Source organism: Protopterus annectens, chromosome 4.part0 (genome assembly GCF_019279795.1).
Source record: "Protopterus annectens isolate FY-2018-M chromosome 4.part0, PAN1.0, whole genome shotgun sequence".
Taxonomy (NCBI): domain Eukaryota; kingdom Metazoa; phylum Chordata; order Ceratodontiformes; family Protopteridae; genus Protopterus; species Protopterus annectens.
The window spans coordinates 1,425,017,549-1,425,036,933 of NC_056733.1; positions in this window are offsets into that span (position 1 = coordinate 1,425,017,549).

Sequence of the window (19,385 nt, forward strand, 5' to 3'; positions counted from 1 at the left end):
TGGTAGGCTCTCACCATGAAAAGTATAACAAAAGGAAATAGCCTTTGAAATCCAAGTGGAAATAGTTTGCTTGGAAACTGCCAAACCTTAAGACCTAGGATGAAAGGAAACAAATAACTGGTCAGACTTCCGGATAGCTTTAGTTTTATTCAAATAAAACTGAGCTGTGTATGCACATCTAAGGTATGTAGCACCCTCTCACTGTCAGATTGTGGAGAGGGAAAAAAGGTAGGCAAATTAATAGACTGTGTCAACTTATTTACCACCTGGGGCATAAAAGAAGGATTAGTACACAAGGACAACCCTGTCCTCGTGAAATATCAAAGGTGGACAAGTCATAAGGCTTACAACTCAGACACCCACTTGGCAGAAGTAAGAGCTAAACAAAGAACTGTTTTCCAAGAACAATGTTGCAAGGAAGCTGAAACAGCAGGCTCAAAAGGAGCCAGAGTCAATTTTTCCAGAACAAAATTAAGATCCCAGGGTGGAGGAACAGGCTTCCTGGGAGGTCCAGTATTAAGGATGCCTTTAAGAAACTGCTTAGACTCAAATCTAGAAGCTAACGGGAGTTAAAGGCAGACAAGCAGAAATAGCTGATGTGGGCCTTAATAGAAAAATAGGCCAAACCAGCATTGAGCAACTCACACAAATAAGAAAGAACCAAAGGAGCATCCACAAAAAGTGGGTCCAGGTCATGAGAGAGACACCAAATAGAAAGCCTCTTCCATGTAGATAAGTAGGATTTCCTAGTAGTAGGTTTCCTGAAAAAAAAAAAAAACAAATCCCCCACATTGTCAATTGAAACATGGACAGGTGGGGATGGATGACAGACCCCTTGTCTTGTGAGGAGATCCACCCTGTGAGGTAACTTGTGATTTTCCCTGGTGTGATGCAAAAGTAGAGGGAACCAGTGCTGTCATGGCCAAAAGGGAGTCACCAACATTTTGGGACCATCCTGTTGAATCTTGAACAGGACTCTCAGAATGGGAGGAAGGGGAGGGAATGCATAAACAAACAACCCCTTACAAGAAAATGAGGGTGTCCACCTTCCAGACCAGAGGACCTGGGACTCTGGCACATAACAGGAACTAGTCTGTTCAAAGGGTAGGCAAAGAGATCTACTTGAGGAGTACCCCATTGGTGAGCAATTTCCAGAAACACATCCCTGTAAAGCATCCATTTGTAGGATTGAGTGAAGGACCTGCTCAGATTGTTTGCCACAACATTCCAATCTGAAGGAATGTAAACTGCCTGAAGAGCCACTTGATAGTGAATAGCCAGATCCCATACCAGAAGTGCCAGCTGGCAAAGACGATAGGATCTCGTACCCCCCTGTTTGTTGATATACCGCATGACTGTGGTATTGTCTGTGAATATCTTGAGAGGCCCTGCAGAGAAGAGAGGATGAAAGGCCTGAAGAGCCAGCATAAGAGCCCTCATCTCTTTGATGTTGATGTGCTCCTTCTGCTGATGAGGCAACCACACTCCCTGAGCCTTCTGGGAGCCAAACATTGTTCCCCATTCCACATCTGAAGTGTCTGAACAGATCCTGAGAGCGGAGGCTGAAATGGGAGCCCTGGATTCAGAGACAACTGCTGAATCCACTACAGGCGTTCGACCTTTAGACACTGGAGAAGAGGAACAAGAAAGTCTAGAGGATGCATGTGCTGAAGCCACACCAACTTCAGAAACCACTGGAACTTCATGTGGAGTCTGGCCAGAGGAAGCACTGGAATGGTGGAAGCCATGAACCCCAGAGGTCTCAGAAACACCCTGGCTGAAATGGAGGCCAGGAGGAGAAGAAGGGTTTGAAAGAATAAAATGAGAGTTAATGCCTTTGGAGGAGGCAGGGATGCCAGCATTGGCATTGTTTGAAATCTGCAACACAGAAAGACATAATCCTGAGAAGGAATCAAGGAAGACTACTTGATGTTTATCATGAACCCCAGGCTCTGAAGAAGAGAAGAGAAATGGTAAAATGAAGATTTTGTAAAATGACCTCTGGGGCAGATCAGCAGGTCATCCAAATAGGGAAAAATGTGGATCCCTTGAAGCCTGCAAAAGGCAATCACAAGAGTGAGGCATTTGGTGAACACCCTTGGGGCAGTAGAAAGGTCAAAGGGCAAAGCACAGAACTGAAAATGCCGGGAAGCAACAGAGAAATGCAAAAATCTCCTGAAAACAGTATGGATCTGAATATGGAGAGAGCATCTTTGAGGTCCAGAGACACTAGAAAGGCCTGAGGGAGCAAGAGAGGGAAAAAGGGACAACATCCAAAAGGAAGGCACCTTCAAAAAGGTGTTCAGATGGGAGAGGTCTAGAGTCTCCAAGTACATTCTTTCCTGGGTACCAGAAACATTCTTGAATAAAACCCTTTCCCTCTTTGGCACACAGGCACTTCTTGAAGAAGACCCTGAGACAAGAAGTCCCAAAGAACCTCTGGGGGGAAAAAAGGAAGCTGTTCCTGAGGAGGCTGAGGAATGCCCATAAAAGGAGGATGAGAAATACAGACCATGAAGTACCCTTGACAAATGATTGACAAAATCCAAGAATCCTGGGTGATCTGGAGCCAAACTGAAAGAGAAAGGCAGAGAGACAAAATAATGTGGCTGGGAATGGGTTGATAGTCAGTGCCTGGTTTGTCAGGAAAGGAAGTTTTAAGAATCCCTGCAGTCTGAGTGGCCATAGCAGGAGGAGTCCGTTTACTACCCTTCTTACCTTTAGAAGGAGGAGGGTGAGACTGCCTACGAATAAAGGCTGGCTTAGAAGGGTAGTTATGCTAAAATTTAGGCACAGGAGAAACACATGCTTAATCTCCTGTAAAGCCTTCCCCTTGTCCTGAAGAGACTTAAACCAGCAGCCTCTTCACCAAACAGAGAGTATTATCCAGAGGAGCATCCAGCGCCTTAGCCTTAATTTCATCAGGCAAAGGTTGAAGCCAAAGCCATGAATATCTCTTCAGAACTGAACCAGAAGCAGCAGCCCTTGAAGAGGCATCTGCAGCATCATAACTACTTTGATTGAATGACAAACTCCCTGAGAGAAAATCCCAAGCAAGGAAAGAGCAGAATATTTACCCTTAGAGTCTGAAAGATCAGAAAGAACTTGACAGGCCTGAAAAAAAAGAGCCAAGACATACCTAGAAATATGGGTCTGATAATTAATAGCCCTAAAAGACAGGGTAGAGGTAGTATAAGCTTTCTTACCCAGCCTACCCATGGTCCTATTGTCCTTGTCAGAAGGTAATAACTTGGATGAAGGAAACCATTGAGATGGCTTATCAGAAGTTACAGACATCATAGAGGGGTCAGCAGCAGGACATTTAAACAAAAAGGAACAATCCTCAGGCACCCTGTAAAACCTACCAGACTTCCTGGGAGCAGGAGGCAGAGAATCTGGTGCTTTAGAGGCAGTGGAAGAAACATCCAATAAAGCAGGCAAGAAAGTAGGAATGGCCACAGGTTTAGGAGATTCCATTTGCAGTAACTCATAGTACCTCTTATGGATATCTGAAACCTGGACACAATCCCACTTAAAGTCCATCATCCTAGAGATAGTGTCCCCAAAGGAAATTTCCTCAGAGGGATTATCAAGAGTATGAGAATCCTCCTCCTCAGACCCATAGTCTAAAGGAGAAGAAATAGGAATCTGGGCAGAATAAGCAAGGGAGTCATCATCAGAATCCACCTCAAAAGAATGGAATTCTCAGGGCCTTTTAGGGGAAGAGGCAGACCAAGGAGGAGCAGGAACTGAAACCCCTTGAGGCGGCCACAATGATAGTAAAGCATTAAATAACCCCTCAGTAAAGGCCTGCCACTCACTTTGTGCATCCCTAGGAACAGAAGCGACATGGTTAGTTTTCTTTTTTTTCTTCAAAGGGACACCCATCCTGGAAACATGAGAAGGCCCAGACTTGGAAAAAATCATGAATGTGTCCATTCCACATACGAAAACACTTTAATAAAAACTCAAAGGACACCACATAAAAACATATTAAGTGCTTTCATCTCTCATAAGGAGACTTCATCAGAATACCAGAAGGCCCAGACATGGGACAACATTCCGCAACTGCAGTAGGAACCTCTTGCTGAAAGAGAAACGACAGAACCCCATTAGACTCCTTGGAAACAGTCAACCATGGTTCCCTCTGAATGCCCAAAATGGATGCCTGCAAAGCCTCATTGGACGTGCTGCTTGCCAGATCTTCACCGGCCTCCAACCCAGATGTGGTAGAAGAATCTAACAAAACAATCAGGTGAGCCTCCCAGTGCATAATAACCTCTGGAGAAACACCCAGCAGAGGCTGGACAGTGGAAGATTCTGGCCTTACCTTATGCACCACCTTCTTCCCAGATGGCTGACCCTCTGGGCAGGAAGTTCCATCCATAGTACCTGCAGCAAGAAGCTTAAGTTGCTGGTTCTCAAGGTACAAGAAAAGGGAAGAAAGCCTACTACGAAGAGTTTTGGGGACAAACACCTGACAAACTGAGCAAGACGTATGGTCGTAAGCAGCACCAAGGCAAAAAAAGATACTTATCGTGATGGTCTTTATGGGGAATCAGTCTCCCACACTGGCATTTACCCTTCCTGGATGACATTAACTCCAAACAGCACTAAAACAGAAAAAGTAACCAAAAACCCAACTGGGTACTTATCTGCAACTGTGAGGACTCCAGTAAACAGAAGCAAGTACAGAAAAGCCAATGAACAGAAAAACTGTTAAAAAAGAATGGATGTATGCAACAGACTGGCGGTTAAACCAGCATTTGGACTGATGGAAAAAAAGGTTTATAGGATGGTATGCCTGAATGTCACCTTTATGCCCTACCTTACGCAACGAGTAAGCAGGTGACGTTCAGTGTACCTTAAAGCAACAAATCTTTTGTAAACTGGCCAGATGGAGGGCTTCACAGCAGGGAATCCCATTAGTAAGGAATATTGCAGTGGTGAATGTAAGGACATTAGGTGATATACATGATGGGGATAGAAATTCAGTACGAGCACAAGAAGGCTATGATGCATACTGACGTGGCAGTGAATGCTGGGCCTGCAGTTCTATTGGAAAGGACTGTGCTGTAGGTGCTGCAGCAATGAACTGTGCATGCAGACTACATATCCCCTCACAAAACTGGGTGTAGGAACCTTGGGAACTGCCCGGGTGGCATGCAGATATACCTTGTACATTGTTTATAACATCCTATGCATTACCCACCATATGGCAGTTGGAGTGAAAACCCTTCCAGATAAGACACTATCTGAACCCGGATGATGGCAATGTATGTGCAGTCCATGGGCTCCAGGACCTTGGAGAAATGGACTATGTCACAGAATATCTATACAGTGGTGGTTCTCTCCTCTGTCTATGGGAACTTCATCTTCTCCTCTACATATATCAGAATTGCATCAAGGAACTTTTGCAGGATTTGCCAGGCCAATGGCTGTAAAACTCATAGCGTTCCCACAGTTGGATGTTGAAAGGTCCCTATAGAAAAAATGGCTATGCTACACAAACCTCTTGTGTCCACTGACGTGTATTTCAGAAATCCTCTCATTCTATGGGATGATGGCAACAGTCATCCTGCTCCAGTATGATATCTTTGACCATATGGTAGTGGTCAACTATATCACAGCCATGTAGATGATGGTGTGGTAACTGACAGACCCTTCTGTGATGTTGAGGTCAGTGGTGTGTAAAGTTGCCATCACTGACATCCAAAAGAGGTTACTAACACGTTTTGAGTGGCTAAATTAGATAGTACTGCTAGCATTATTGTACATGTGCTAATAATCCTGTTCGCCAAGAAATGCCAGTGTACAGAAAAGCTGTTCTCTATGCCTCATCGCTCTAGTTTAATGTTTGTTTGTGTCTTTCGGCTTTTCCCGGTTAGGGGTTGCCACAGCGGGCTCTAGTTTAATACATTTCTGAATTGTGTTGCCATGTCTGTTGTCATTATCTAAATTCACAGTGCCCTCAGCATGCCAATGCTCATTTGCATGCCATTATGTGGTCATTTACATACAATGCATACCACCTTATTTTCCAAAATAGAGCAGTTGTATTAAGTACATCACTGACTCAGGTCCTCCCTGCATGCTGCTGTTCACAGTATTATGTCATGTGACACATTGTACTGTTTCTAAATTGTCCCCCTCAAAAATATATATTTTTTTGCCCACCCCCCACTTCATATTTTTCCAGTCTTCTATCCCTGTGCCCCCCATCCATCACCAGATCTACTAGCTTCTCCCTTTATCCCCCACACCATTTTTTTCAGGCTAGGGCCAGTGTGGAATCTAAGATCATCCTGATGGGGTGGTCTTGCCTGCAACTGCATTTGAAAGAGGAAGGGATTTTTTTTATGTTGTGACAACCCTCCCCTACACCCATCCTAGAATAATTTGAGGGCTATGCCCCTCTTCATGGACCACACCTCCACTCAAGGAGCATGGAGATGAATGCCCCCCCCCCCTTTGGATAGGCACAGTCATTCCTCCCTGCCAGCACATCCGATACCTGAGTTGCTAAATGAACTTGGGTTGCCTGGGCTGTAGTTAGGGCTTTATCATTATATACCATGGTGATGGCTCATTTCTATTGATAGTTAATACAAATGTGACCTGTCTAAACTGTAGAAAGAGCTGTGCTTTGGGAAAGACTGCATCTGAAGGGATCCTTCAGCCCCTAGTTATGGATGGCCAAGGCATGCAGATAACTTGTATAAAGCTAGGGAACAAAATTAAATTTTGACACCTGAAGGTGTAACTCTAAACTGTATCACTATTGTTTAAGTTGAGTATATAGTACAACAAAGCACCAAATCTAACCTTGCTTATAGAGAATGGAAAGTATATAGCCTAAATTAAACAAGTACTACTGCTGTTAGAGAAAAATGACAGGATTTTAGATGACATTAAATATCTTCACTGAAGGGAATCTCCTACAGGTAAGTTGCAAATTTGAAAATGCATTGCGCAACATATATGAACAGGTATATTAACTTCCTTTTGAAAACAAACACAGGCAACATCTGCAAAACAGTAATGATGGTTGCAAGGAGAATCTGTTTCAAGTAAAACAGTGCCAAGTAGTGTACAGTTTTATATCGGCAAATAAATCCTTTATTACAGAAGTCTCCTTGTAAGCAAATGTGTTGTGTGAAATGGTACCTAAGCCTTCCTATTGCATTTCCACATCCAAATAATGTCCCCAGTATAGTGCAGTGCAGTGGCATAATACAGCGAAGGAATAAAATTATCTTGGTGACATTTTCAAGATGCAAATACATGACTTACAACAACCTGTACTTGATGAAGGACATCTGAATCCGCAGTGGCCAAACTCTGCCCTAATCTCACCAAATCCAGTCCCATAACTGAATGTATCACATTTTCCTAGCAAACCTGCAGTTAATAGCATTATAAACGTTTGTCAAGAAATACATTTAGATTTTTGTTGTTTAGTTGAATCTTAACTCCTCATAACCACCTCAAGGACTTTAATATGCCAGGCCTGTGTGTTACGAAATGTGCCGCCTTTAAGTTCTTGCAAATTCATACTCATTTCTTCAGTATTGCTGTCTAGCAGGTTTAGCCTCTGATGCTCCTTTCGTCTTTTTTTTTTGCTACTGATCTTTAGAGGATTCTGCCATTGCAGGGCTAGATGACTTTTTTTTTTTTTTATGTTGAGTAACAAACTGTCTTTTGTACTTTCTACTGTCACATTCATCAACAGGCTCTTCAACTCTTCCTCACTTTCTGCAATTAGATATGCTGACGATACCATTCTAAGATTTTCTGCCACCAGTTTTGATTCCAGTATCTGATTTGTGTAACCCAACATTTCACATAACGTATTCGGCATATGAATTGAATAAGTAAGGTGACAATATACAGCCTCGTTTTACTCCTTTCTCAATCTTAAACCTGTCAGCTCGTCCACATTCAGTTCTAACTATTGTTTCCTTTTATCCATACAGATTCCTCTGGAGGTAAATAAGGTGACCCAGTATTCCCCTTTTCTCTAAGCACTTGCCAGACTTTGTCTACACAGTGAAAAGCTTCAGAATAGTTGATAAAGCAGAAACAAATATTTTTCTGGAATTCACTTTTCTCCATTATCAAGCAAATGTTGACAATTTGATCTCTTGTGTCTTTGGCTCTGTTAAAACCAGCAATCCAGTACGGTGTAAACAGGATGAGCAAGAGTGCTTCGCTGCTCTTCTCGAATTAAGAAATCAGTAAGAATTTCAAGGACTAGAGACATATAAAACAACTTGTAGAGACGTGAATATATCATGAACACAATTCTATAGAAACAAGTGTAAATCTGTTATTTTTCTAAGAAATAGAAAAAAAAAAAAACACCGGTATACAGACCCAAACATGTGGTCAAAGGAAAACAGCCATTCATAAAGATCACCCAGGCAGTGGATGAAGGGGGAAACCCAAATGACAGGGAAGTAATTTTAAATGATGTTGCTGTACAAGGCCACAATTAACAGCAGGCTGGAAGATTACACTGAGATATGGATAAAACCAACAAAGTGATGGATTTGGTCAATGAACACACTGAGCTGTTACAGAATATAATACAAAAAAAATGAGCTGTTGAAAGCAAAACAGCAGCAACCAATGCTAAATCAGAATTACTACAGTTACCATGACTGATCAGGAAGACAGAATTTGAAAATCTGTGGAATTCCAAGAAAATATAGATGGTGGAGACTGTAAAAAAATGTTAGTAGGCAACAAATAGTACAATGGCCTCTGATTACTGAAGAAGAAGAACTAATTATCAAGTGAGCCCACAGAACAGTATGGATCCAAGAGAGATAACTGATGCTTCCTTCAAGACCAATAATAATTAATTTCTCCCCTAAATGTGTGTATGTGTATTTATATATATATATATATATATATATATATATATATGGATCCCTATTACAAGAATGAAAGTTCACTACTTCGAACTTGTAATAGGAAGCCTCACTTCTGCGAACGTTCACTTTAACGAAAGTGAACTTATGCATAAGTGCACTTCACCAAAAACACCGCAGCACAGTGGAGGGCATAAAAAACAAGCTATGTCCTCCACTATGGTACGATAGTCACGGACCTTAGGGTTAGGGCACGGGTTAAGGTAAGGGGATAGTTAGTAAAGCTATCCCCTTACCCTAACCCATGCCCTAACCCTAAGGTTCGTGACTATCGCACCAAAGTGGAGGACATTGCTATGTCCTTCACTGCACTGCAGTCATCATGAACCTTAGGGTTAGGGCACCTTGTCCTAACCCTAAGGTCAGTGAGTACTGCACGGAAGTTCAGTACAACACCCGTTTGTTCTACTGAACTTTGCGTAAGTGCACTTTCGATTAAGTGCACTTTTGCTGCAGTGAGCATTCCATGCACTTTCGAATTAGTGAAAGTTCGATCTAGTGTATGGAACCCATATATATATATATATATATATATATATATATATATATATATAAAGAAAAAGTCCCTTTTCAGATGTGGAAATTAGGGTAGATGTTATCTGACTGGGACAGTTGAATGTTCATTGAGCAGGATTTTTCTGCCCCAACACACGAGAGGAGTAGATGTCATGCCTGTACAAAGAATGTGCAAAATATAAATATAATGTGATCTATCTCGCAACTACTATTGCAATCTTTTTTCACTACACCGCAAGAAACACAATCCACTAAAGTAATATTGGCTTGGCAGCAGCATTTCTGTAGAGATGAACAGAGGACACGAGTGCAAGAGCTAAATGGTGGAAATTTTTTTTCCGATTATTTAAAAAATACAGAATGATGAAGGAAAAGTTTAATAGCTTGCAAGCACTTAATGACAGGGATATAGATAGTGGATTAGTGAATATCTAAGAGACTATCTTGAGTAGAAATGAACATAAACATATGGAATGTTGTTGTACAAACTGTAGTTCAGAGACTTAAAACTAGCACTAAAACTGTAAAAATTGCATCAGAAAGAGATAAAACTTATGCTTAACAAATATCATTTTTACCATAGTGTAAAAAGTGCCTGTTGTTGAATAGCAACAGTAAATAGGTTATTTTATAGATTTTTATTTAAATGAAGGAGTCATTAAATGTGCTATCTAATTGGAAGTTCTTATCCCAAAATAGGGCACTTTTACCTTTACTGAGTCATAGGTAACATGCTTAAAACAGCGCATCAGAGTTTACATAACTCAGTTGGGGTTACAATCTGTCCCTTTGGGCAGTTGTGTCCTACGAAAAAACCTAAAAAATGGCAAGTGTCTTGAGATTTTAAGACAAAATATATTTCTTAAGTTTTCTTTAAAATAGTTGCATAAAAGAGTTATTTTATATCTGGAACACATAAATATTATATGACCGCAAAAGCAACTCAAATTCTATAAAAATAACCTTTTATTTTAGCAAAAAAGTGAAGTTCTGTCCTTTGCACTGGCCATGGGTATGTTTTGTCTTGCAAAATCTCACATTTCTACAAAAAAAAGTCCCACCTTGGGCATTTGAAAAGGTGGCAACCCTAAATTCAGGCAGCCTGTGCGACAGCACCCTGTTTTTATTTATTTTGTTTACCAACCCAGCCACTGGGGATGCACAAGCCAGTGCATTTCTTTGTGACGGTTCCAAGCCCGGATAAATGGGGAGGGTCATGTCGGGAAGGGCATCTGGTGTAAAACTTTTGTCAGATGACATATGCGGACAACAATAAAGATTTCCATACTGGATCAGTCCAGGCCCGGGTTAACAACAGCTGCCACCAGTACTACTAGCCAACAGGGTGTTGGTGGAAATTGGGCTACTGTTGGCCGAAGGGGAAGAGGGGGAAGGCATGCCCAAAGGCAGGAAGAGAGAGAAGGTTAGGAGTGTGATAGTGAAGGTAAGAACTTTGAATGTTGGCAGTATGACTGGTATAGGGAGAGAAGGAAGGTTGATATATTGTGCGTGCAAGATACCAAACGGAAGAGGGGAGTAAGGCCCAGGTGTATTGAAGGCAGGTTGAAATTGTTCTATGATGTAGCTGGGAAGAGAAATGGGGTAGGGGGTTCTCCTGAAGGAACAGTATACCAAGAGTGTTTTGGCAGTGAAAAGAGTGTCAGAGTAATGTTTATGAAGCTGGAAATTGATGGCGTGATGATGAATGTTGTTAGTGCATATGCTCCGCAAGTTGGGTATGCGATGGATGAGACCGAGAAATTTTGAAGCGAGTTGGATGAAGTGGTGGTGAGAGAGTGGTGATTGGAGCAGATTTCAATGGGCATGTTGGTAAGGGGAACAAAGGGGATGAGGAAGTGATGGGTAGGTATGGTGCTAAGGAGAGGAATGCAGAAGGTCAGATGGTAGTGGAATTTGCAAAAAGGATGGACATGGCTGTGGTAGATGCATATTTTAAGGAGGAGCATAAGGTGACATACAAGAGTGGAGGAAGATGCACACAGCTGGATTATATCCTATGTAGGAGGGCCAGCCTGAAGAAGATTGGAGAGTAAAGTGGTGGCAGGGGAGAATGTAGTTAGGCACCATAGGATGGTGGTCTGTAGGATGACAGTGATCAAAAGGATGAGGAGGATTGTGATGGCAGTGCCAAGGATCAAATGGAAGTTGACAAAGGGTGATTGTGAGGTGGAGTTCAGGGAAGAATTAAGACAGGCACTGAGTGGCAGTGAAGAGTTACTGAATAGCTGGGTAACTACAGCAGGGCTGGAAATGCAGACAGCTAGAAAGGTAGTTAGAAATAATAATAACTGGTAAGCTAAAAAGCCACTCAGCAAACTGTAGAAACTGGTTTGAACAGATTTATTGACATAAGATAAAAATAAAAAAGAAATACACCGTCCGAAATAAATAACATCCAAAATATGTAACTGAGTACTAAGCGCTTTTACCCTGTCTCGTTAGGGGCATCCTCAGAGTACTGAAAGGTGCTTGGTGTGACATCTCGACAGAGGAAGAAGGACAAGGAGACTGGTGGTGGAATGAGGAAGTACAGGAGATTATAAAGAGAAAGAGGTTGGCAAAGAAGTGGGATTATCAGGGAGATGAAGAAAGTACACAGGAGTATAAGGAGATGAGGCATATGGCAAAGAGAGAGGTGGTGAAGTCTAAGGATAAAGCATTTGAAGAGCTGTATGAAAGGTTGGACATGCGGGAGAAAAGGACCTGTATTGATTGGCTAGACAGAGGGACCAAGCTGGGAAAGATGTGCATCAGGTAGGGTGATAAAGGATAATGAGGGAAACATACTTACAAGCAAGCAGTGTGTGTGGAGCAGATAAAAAGAGTACTTTGAGGGGCTGATGAATGAAAATAATGAGAGAGAGAAGGTTGGGTGATGTGGGGATAGTGAATCATGAAGTGCACTGGATTAGCAAGGAGGAAGTAAGGACAACTATAAAGAGGGTGAAGAATGGAAAGGCTGTTGGTCCAGATGACATATCTCTGGAAGCATGGAGATGTTTAGGAGAGATGTCAGTGGAGTTTTTAACCAGATTGTTTAATGAAATTTTGGAAAGTGAGAGGATGCCTGAGGAATAGAGAAGTGTTTTGGTACCGATTTTTAAGAATAAGGGTGATGTGCTGAGCTGTAGTAACTACACAGGGATAAAATTGATCAGTCATAGCATGACGTTATAGGAAAGAGTAGTGGAAGCTAGGTTAAGAAGGGAGGTGATGATTAGTATCAGTATGGTTTCATGCTGGGAAAGAGCACTATAGATGCAATGTTTGCTCTGAGAGTGTTGCTGGAGAAGTACTGTATAGAGAAGGTCAGGATGAGTTGCATTGTGACTCTGTGAACTTAGAGAAATCATATGACAGGGTGCCTAGAGAGAGTTGTGGTATTGTATGAGGAAGTCAGGAGTGGCAGAAAATTATGTAAGAGTAGAACAGGATATGCATGAGGGTAGTGTGACAGTGGTGAGGTCTGCAGTAGGAGTGACAGGTGCATTTAAGGTGGAGGTGGGATTACAACAAGGATAAGCTCTGTACCCTTTCTTATTTGAAATGGTGATGGACAGGTTGACGGATGAGATCAGACGAGTCCCCGTGGACTATGATGTTTGCAGATGGCATTGTGATCTGTAGTGAGGGTAGGGAACAGGTTGAGGAGACCCTGGAGAGGTGGAGATATGCTCTAGAGAGGAGAGGAATGAAGGTCAGCAGGATTAAGACAGACTATATGTGTGTGTGAATGAGAGGGAGGATAGATGACTGGTGAGGATGCAGGGAGTAGAGCTGGCGAAGATGGATGAGTTTAAATACTTGGTATCAACAGTTCAGAGTAATGGTAAGTGTGGAAGAGAGGTGATGAAGAGAGTACAGGCAAGGTGGAGAAGAGTGTCAGGAGTGATTTGTGACAGACTGATACCAGTATGAGTGAAAGGGAAGGTCTACAAGAGGGTAGTGAGGCCAGCTATGTTATATGGGTTGGAGATGGTGGCATTGACAAAAAGGTAGGAGTCAGAGCTGGGGATGGCAGAGTTAAAGATGTTAAGGTTTGCACTGGGTGTGATGAGGATGAATATATTAGAGGGTCGGCTCAGGTTGGACGGTTTGGAGACAAAGCCAGAGAGGTGAGATTGCATTGGTTTGGATATGTGCTGAGGAAGGATGCTGGGTGTATTAGGAAAAGGATGCTAAGGATGAAACTACCAGGTAAGAGGAAAAGAGGCAGGCCTAAGATAAGGTTTATGGATGTGATGAGAGGACATGAATGTGGTTGGCGTGATGGAGCAAGATGCAGCAAGAAATGGAAACGATCCGCTGTAACGACCCCTAATGGAAACAGCTGAAAGAAGAAGTTGTTTACCCTTTGTTGACCAGGTTAATCAAACTAGGCTAGTGGTCTCTTTTAAGAGAAGACCTAAGATGGCATTTAAACTACAAATAAAAAACAAAGGAAACAGAAGAGACCCATGACAAGCTCTAGTATTTGTTAATCTTTCTTCCTGGTATTGTGGACTTCTTCAGAATAAAGAAATTCAGAATAACAAATACTGGAGTTTTTTGTGGGTCCCTTCTGTTTCCTTTGTTTTTTTTTTTTTTGTTTTGTTTTAATTTCTTGGCTGATTGTTGCATTTAGTTATTTGTGGTATTTAAACTACTAGGGGAAATTTAGCCTGGGTAGCAGGGAACTTCACCTATTCTTGATAGATGCTCTGGGATCTTTTGCATCCAAATGAGCTATCACCAGCTCAAGCAGATGGGAGCTTGATTTAATGTCTTATCCAAAGGATGACACACTAAGGAGAGCAGCACCATCTTATGCTGCACTGGAGTGTCAGCAGTCCATCTACCTAGTGTAGGAATAGAACTCACAGCCTTCTGCACTAAATGTGAGTGTGCTACCTGTTGTGCCACTGACACTGTTAATAATGACTAAATAACATGAGATAAAAAGTAATAATCCCTGGTGGTAACTCACATTTGCTTACTAGACCCTCTAATTCACTCCTAATAGCCCATCTTAATATTCGGAGAATTAACAATAAGGTTGTCCACCTGCATGCTCTCATGGATGTACATTCATTTGACATCCTATGTCTCACTGAAACATGGCTTAAGGCAACAACACCAGACAATGAGGTAATACCACCCGGATATAATATCTTAAGACTAGACCGTAAAGCTAAAAAGGGTGGTGGAGTAGCTATACTATATAAATCTGGTTTACAATTAACCTCCATAGAATCTAATCCACCCCTAGTGAGTAATACAGAAATCCTTATTTCCAAAATTCAGCTTAATAAATGTAAATCTATCTATATCATCTGTATTTACCTTCCCCCAGGCAATATCACTAACACCCTAGAGAATATCCTTAGTTGGCTCTCCACAAACTACCCACAGGAAACCATAGTACTTGGTGACTTTAATATCAATTGGAAGAGTTATACCACAGAACAGCCTTCTACCCATATAAACCTTTACAGTTTTACACAAACCATTACATCCCCCACAAGGACTAATAAAGGTAAACAAGGAAAGCACCCTTGATTGGATCCTCATAAATAGTCACCACTAAAATTACATAGTAGGAACCCTCCCCGGAGATTCTCTTACATTCTTAATTAGAAATAAGAGTGACATTTCAAACCCAACCACATATATAGGACAATAAGATCCAACAAAGATTTCAACCCTGATACCTTTCAAAAAGAACTTAAAGCATGTGATTGGTCTCCCCTAAAACAACTACCATTAGAAGAAGCAGTTATATATTTCAATTCTAAATTCTTAACTATTCTTGACCACCATGCACAAAACTCATACAATTAGAGATATAGTTAAACCAGCCCTATGGCTTTCTAAAGCAACTAAACAAAAAATCCTCCTTAGAAACAATGTCTGGGCAAACTGGCACACTACTAAAGACCCTGCAGATCAATTAAAGTTTAGACAGCTAAGAAACCAAACAAAAAAGCCATACAGTTGGACAAAAGTAATTTTTACTTTCAGCTCCAACAAACCCAACAAAACAAACCTCAGAAATTCTGGTCAGGCATTAATAAACTGCTGCACCCAGGCCAATCACTCACACCCACCCCTTCAGGTTCTGATCATAGTAGTCCCAAGCAAATAGCCAACACCTTCAACACTTTCTTCACAGAGACCATTCAATCACTTGCCAATCAGCTATCCCCTGACATCTCATCTCACACCACCTCAAACTCTAACACACCTCAGTCATTTCACTTTCAACCTGTTCCCACATCCCTTATCTGTACCCTAATTCAAAAACTTAAACCTACCACACTCTTGGCAGATCTACTACCTGCAGAATACCTAAAAAGAGCTGCAAAAGCCGTAGCCTACCCCATATCCATCCTGATTAATAAAACCATTACTGAAGGTAATGTTCCATCAATCTGGAAAATTTCATATATTATCCCCCTGCATAAAGGTGGTAACTCCAACGAATTATCAAACTATAGACCTATAGCCATATTATCTCCACTGGCAAAAATCATGGAGAAATGCATTCACAAACAGTTGTTCCTAATAGAAAAACAACAGCCAACATGGTTTTAGACCATTTCATAGCACCACCTCTTTTATCCTTCTCTGATCACATTAATAAATATCTGAATAATGAGCTTCTATCCTCTGCCCTCTTTATTGATTTGTCAAAATCATTCGACATGGTAAACCACCAACTACTCATTAACATACTCAAAAACCTGTCACTAGATACAGTGGCTATACAATGGTTCCAATCCTACCTAAACAGCAGGCAACAGGCTGTATTATGGGAGATTAACTTATCTTCTAACCTCCTGATTACCCTCTGTGTCCCTCAAGGCTCCATACTTGGACCACTCTTGTTTTCTATATTTATAAATGACCTACATGCTGCAGTACCTCAAGCTACCTGTATCCAATATGCAGATGATTCAACATTAATATGCTCAGCCACTTCTCCATCAGATCTTCAGTCACTAACCCAAAATGTGTTTAATACAGGTGAGAAATGGCTTCTACACCGATATCTTATCTTGAACCCCAAAAAGACAAAACTTCTACTATTTTCTCCCACCCATAGATCCTCCCCACTTGATTTTACTGTTACATCAAGTAATGGTACTATTATCTCTCTGGATCCCACTACAAAACTACTTGGGGTACCAATAGATAACAACCTTACCTTTGATTCCCATATAAACAGTACTATAAAAACAGTCAACAAGAAACTAGGTTCCCTCTGTAGGATCAAACCCTTTCTAACCCCACTAGCCAGGTCCACTATTTGCCTGTACCCACTTAATCTCTACCCTACTATATGTCTCCCCTATATAAAATAAACTACGTAAAAGCAACTTGAACAAGCTGGCCATCTCGTACAATAACATTGCCAGATTTGCAACTGGGTCTTCCTACAGAACCCATCATTGTCACAATCTTAAACAGCTAGGATGGTTAGAGCTGCCAAATCTTTTAACATTTAACCAACTAATAGTTGCCCACAAGATCCTGTATCAATCTACTAACACACCAATACTGACAAATCTTATTACCCCCTATAGCAACCTAAATATCTTACACTCATCTAATAACTTGTGCAAATATGTAAAACTAACAATTTGGCTGGTGACTGTCGGTTCTCTAACACTGTTGGCAAAACCTGGAACCCCCTTCCCAGTGATCTAACCTCCCTTACCTCAAGCACCCTATTTAAAAGCAAACTAAAACCATACCTTAAAGCACAATGGTATTGCCCCTGTGCTAACCCTAACTACCTCACTTACCAGTGGGTATTACTCATCTTATCTGCATGTGCTAGATACTTTTCAGTTACCTCAAAAGAGTATGCATCTGTACAGTTGAAAAATTTGTACTTGTGATTTCATTGCTATGACTAACTGTACCAGATATGTACTAAATTTGTGAGTAAAATTCCAATGTAAAGTAAGAAAACTGTAATGTATCTCGATTTTTTTGTAAAATCTCTCTTACTGTAAATAATATTGTAAATGTGGAGCTTTTCTCCCTGGGCCTGTACTGAAAATGGACATGTATCCAGTTGGACTAGCCCGGTCAACAAATGTAAAATAAAATAAAATAAATAAAAATAAAATAAATGTTGATGGGGAAAGTTAGGGTTTTAATTGTCTACAGAAAACAGATATGTTTACAACAACAATAATAATACTAAAGGAGTAAGAAAGATATAGCAGGTTAAGCTGGTGGTATATTAAGAGAATGCAGGTACAATTACTGTTTCCAACATTTTAAATGAGGTATTCAAGTTTAATAGGCTCCTTGACAAATACAGTTGAAGGGACATACATCCAATTTGTTGCAGTGCTTCTTTTTATTGCATCTCCCTTGTCCTCGAATCTAAACTGTATCTTTATCTTCTGCATACTGCAGTGGACATCAGTGAAATGTTATGGCCTAGCAAGGAGGAAGCTGGGTAAAATACATATGACTGCTTTCTTACAGTGTCTGTTCTGCACAACATTAGAGAAATCTGGCAGCCTATAGACCATGGGCTGGATTCACAAAGGCTTGCACGGAGTCTAAGAGTAGAGTAAGACTCCATGCAGCCAACATGTCTGCCAAGCGATCCAGGAACAGCCGGCAGGGGCGTGCAAGAGAGCTCCTAAAACAACTCTTGCACAGACAGGGTTAGTTTATGCAAATTACCTCATTTGCTGCTGAAAGCTATGCAAATGAGGTAAATTTGCGATCCAGGAAACACTAACCTGTCCGAGTAAGAGTAGTGTTATTTGCAGAAATGTACTCTGTTGGCAACTGAGTACCGTTCTGCAAATAGCAAAACGGAGCCATGACAGCTCCAAATAAAGGATGCATCCAGTTGAGGAAGCATGCCAATGACCAAATATATGGCCATTGGTATTTTTATGTGTTGCAAAATAAAAAATAATTTTTTTTCCCTCTATCTCTGATGTTTAAGTGTAGAGCAGCGCCGCGCGCGCTCTAAAAACTATAAAAACAAAAAATAAAAGCCACAAATAGGGATTTTATTCAAAATATTCAACTGCCATGCAAGTGAATGGCAGGCTGAAGATAACATGGCTACTGAGTAGAGGTTGTTAAGGGGGTAAACTCAGTCTAAGAGATGTAACTAAGCATTACTAGGTAATCCTATGCAAATGAGGATAAGGATAGTGAATCCCAATTTTCCCTGCTATATGAACCATGTTCCTAGAGTGTAAGAGTAGGATAAGGGGAGTAACAGAGTAGAAAATGGGTGACATCATGAGGGAGTATGTATCAAAAAGACTGTAAACTGATTGGAGCAGAGTGGCATGTGTTTGCTTTGAGTTACTCAGGACTAAAAGAGGTGTGTCTACAGTTGTCTAAACTGGAACCCAGAAACTGAAGGTGTACGCCGTGGCTATCACTAAAGCTTCTTGCAAAGCTGCTTACACTGTGTGCGTGTCTAAACCCGTCTAAGCCTGTGTGCGGCCGTGTAAGCCTGTGTAAGGCCGTCTAAGCTTGTATACACGAATGTGCACCCACCTAAGCCTGTGTGCGCGTGTTTGCACGGCGCTGCCCCCTGTAGAAATAGAAACGGAAAGTGAAGGAAAAGAAGTAGTAGGAAGTTAACCAAGGAGAACTAGCAGAGCTGCCAGATGAAATCAATCAGAATCAGCCAATTACACAGGCAGTACAGTAGCCCAGCCCAGCACTTAACACTCTGCAAACAACATTCCCCCATGTTTTTCTCAGAAACACTGCAGTCAACAAAAAGAAGTGAAAACTTAAAAAGCTTAAACCGAGACACAAAAATGTTAGGGGCTGCCATTGCTGTTATAAGGCAACATGTGCAAGATGCTGACGGTGGTGCCATTGTGAATGCTGCTGAGCAACCTACAGTGAGGACATGGAGAAGAGTGTACAGAC